This window comes from Bidens hawaiensis, unplaced genomic scaffold (genome assembly GCF_021521415.1).
Source record: "Bidens hawaiensis isolate Kalapana, Puna unplaced genomic scaffold, B.hawaiensis_p1.1 tig00001597_1, whole genome shotgun sequence".
Lineage (NCBI taxonomy): Eukaryota > Viridiplantae > Streptophyta > Magnoliopsida > Asterales > Asteraceae > Bidens > Bidens hawaiensis.
The window spans coordinates 1,393,149-1,396,860 of NW_027491092.1; the positions used below are offsets into that span (position 1 = coordinate 1,393,149).

Here is a 3,712-nt window from a genome sequence, read left to right on the forward strand (position 1 = left end):
GTCGACCGGTCACATATATAAAGCAAATCATTAACAAACAATATGTGTATTATCTAATCAAATCGTAGCTACATGCTTTATGAATAACAATAAAACATACTTAAATAAATACCTGGGATATACATAGTAATACAAATACAACACATGAACACATACAAGATGTGATGCTCTTCACATATTATTCATCCGGTGCACGCAACACTTAACTAATTAATGCAGTCGATCTACAAACCAAGAGAAAATGGAAAACCAGTGCTTCTTAACCAACTCCCTCCGCCAATGAAGTTTCCTGGGGTGAACCCTTGAGCCTCTGTAGAACTAGTATGAACCCTTTCCATTTTACTCTACCCGAAGTCCCCGCCCCAGCCCCAGTGTTTTGGTACTCACCATAATACAATGTGTCCAGCGCAAAGTTCCCGTCCCACTCGAACCAACCCGCTGGCTGGATCACATTGCTGATTGTGGATTGCATCACCACCGTCCTCGAATACTGCTTCCATGGTCGTCCTAAATACGTTGGAAAACTTGATTGTACCGGTTGGAGGTCAGCAGTGGCACCTATTCTGCATTTTTGGATCACGATCCCCGTGTTTTGGTTACTGTCGGTGCGGCCTTGTGCCTTGACCATGTTCCGTTGACCAGAATTGGGGCGACGTGCGTGAATGTCACAATCTTGAAAAACAGCTGCAGCGTTACCAAAGATGAAATCAACGGTTCCGGATATCAAACAGTTGATGTAGAACTGACGGTTTTTGTGAACGTAAAGGGTGTCTTGGTATGCCAACATGTCACATTGATAGAATGCTGATAAGTCGGACCCTACTCGAAGCGCCACAGCTTGGTGATTTGAAGCACCGGCCGTATTTTGGAACGTTACGTCTCGTGCCAAGAACCCATCACCTACAATTGCTGCAACAACACAATACGCATTTATACCAGACAAATGAACTATTTAATATCCAAATCCAATTAGTTACTTTTTTACCGATTGTATTTTTACTTTGTATAAGGTTTGAACCCACCACTAAGGAAATGCTGCCCGTAGTTTTAAATTTTAATACTAATTTTTTTTCCCTAAGAAACGACAATCAGTGACCCCACTAGAATCGACTGTTAACTAAGAATATGACATTTTGATTTACTGTAGTATAATTGGCTGCTTAATTCTAGTGACTAAAAGTCAATAGACACGCTGATTGCGGATCTCCATTCTCCTGTAACCTTCATCCGAATTTTTGTCGCTTTAAATTTCAACAAATCGAAAATCTATGTTATAAGTTCAATGAACCATGTTTTTCTTTTTTTAAATTAAAATACCGTGTTTCTTCTTCTTTTTTTCTTTTTTTTTGTTACTTATTTATCTATCAATCACGGACTGACTTTGTAAATATGATGAGACGGTACCAATAATGCGAGATGGAGGTAAAAGTTACGTGGAGTCCATTATAGAGACACATGATACATAAAGTTGATATGAGAGGATAATTTTCATTTTCGAATATGCTTTTAGAACATGCATGCTGATGCTGGCGTGTAAAGAACATATAATTTAACATGTGTTATTCTTTATATCCGTTAAAAGTTAAAATAAAAAAACCTTAAAGTAAGTCATAATAATAATAATAATAATAATAATAATAATAATAATACATAAAGTGAGGAATACGATCATTTGAAGTATGTATAAAATAATAGTACTTGTATGTGTTATAACTTGTCCTCGTCGATGCGGCTTGTAATCATATCCATGATCCATCGTCTGTATATTCGTTTGTTACTTACTTTTGTCCAAAATATTGCTTTTTATTATTATATATAAAAATGGATTGTTATTGGTCAAGTTAGCTTGATTATACATATAACAAACAATTTAATTAGCTGTCAACCTTTTGTACTGCTTACTTGTAGATTTTTTTTTTCAGAAAAGGAAATTATTAATGAGTAAATAGTATACATTGCCTGCTTCGTTTTTATTCCAAGTGTATTATCTATATACAATTCCCTTTTTATTAATAATTTTACATAGCAATTATAATTCTCATTTTGTAATCACAATTATAAGCCGTCCCTTTCTTTCAAGATTACTAGGAGGAAATGAATAAAATAAAGGAAAAATCATTAAAACAGCCAATTTTTATAATCAATGATGTAGGTTTTAACTTTCTTTCTTGAAAACATTATTTACTCTTTTTTTTTCCTTAAAAGAAATTGTTTTCAGAAAAAAATGAAGTTTTCACATATCAACTTTTGACGTAACAAAATTTGACACAGTGCAATAGATTTCTATCACTGAAAAGGAATATCATTCGAAATCTATTGCATCCATATTGAACACTGGTCAAACGTTGGTTAATTAACAATTTTTATATTCGAGACTGTTTTGCCAATCTTATTAATTTTCCCTAAAATAAAATAAACTAGGTATAAGAGCTCACCGACGGTGGCGGACTCGAAGGTGGTGCTTCCTCCTTTTACGCTCCGGCTACCGGTGATGATCGTGTTCTTCCTTCCATCTCCCAAAAACATTATGTTCGTTTTCCCTTTCGGCACCTCCACATTCTCCCGGTACACCCCGGCCTTAATCCTAATCACGTACCTTGTTTTGCTCTTTGTCGGCGCAGCCGCCACCGCAGCCGCCACGGTCTTGTAGTTCCCACTCCCATCCGCAGCCACCACCACGTTCGGCGTCACCGTCCCCGACTGCAACAACTTCCTATCTCCAACCGATAACCATTCGGGCCACTCCGAATTCTCTTCCTCCTTCAATTTCCTCCCATTCAGCTTCTCCTCATTAGCCAAATCCGTGTTGGTCATATTACAAATCATCGCCAATGCATTACTACACATCTTCTCCACCTTCTCCTGCCCTTTTTCGAGCTCTTTACGAACCTTTTTATCCGCATCTCCATGCGAGAACCCGTCAAGGCACGTTTCCTGGTCAGTGATCGCGGAACTCATAAGCGTCTTGAGATCGCTTGCGTGCTGCTTCAACGACTTCTTGGTTTGATACTCTTCTAGATCTTTTTCCACCTTCTGAAGCTCGTCCAACGTTTCGGACACCAGTTCCAGACAATCATGAAGCGCGCCAATCTCGCGAGGCGTGAGGCCTTTGCGAGTGGTGAGCATCTTTATCTGGAAGTAGTTCTTCTCAACGGCGGTTTTTGTTATGTTAACCGCAAGCTCGATTACGTCCTTTTGGGATTTAACTTTCTTGGACACATCCGGGTGGCTCGTGATGGTAGAGTAGCATAACTCTGGGTAAAATGTGCTGCTGCATGAGGATTTTACGATGGCGTGAGCAGTGGAGGCCGTGATGCTTTGTGGGCTGGAGTTGTTGGAGTCGGAGTTACGAGACTTGACACCGAAGACGATGCCGATTAAAGCCGAGACTAATAGGATCGAAGCGAAAGCGGCTAAGAAGAGTTTTTTTCTTTTGTTACGGGCGAACAAATCTTTGATCCGGCTCATGGTTATTTTAGTAGGTGTAATTAAGAAATGAAATGAAATGAAATGGATTGGTTAGGAGAGGTAGGATATTTGGCAGAGGTGACATTGATCGAGTGCATGTGTTCCTTTTATTAGCGGATTACGAATAATTAAAAGCAGGATTTTTTTAATTTCAGGATTTATTTATTTATTTATTTATTTACTTATATTATTGCCTTAATTCATTTCTTAGATTAGAATACCGAAAATAACTCTGCAATTTTTT

General features: G+C 38.2%; 1 pseudogene across 1 annotated transcript; it reads right to left on the reverse strand.

The window, feature by feature from the left end:
• Window positions 1-224: 224 nt before the first annotated feature.
• On the reverse strand, window positions 225-3,506 carry LOC143590096 (pectinesterase-like; annotated as a pseudogene). The gene is made up of 2 exons (XR_013145405.1): window positions 2,436-3,506; window positions 225-909 (listed from the first exon to the last, which is right to left on the reverse strand). The product of XR_013145405.1 is annotated as a pectinesterase-like (transcript).
• Between the last annotated feature and the right edge of the window lie 206 nt (window positions 3,507-3,712).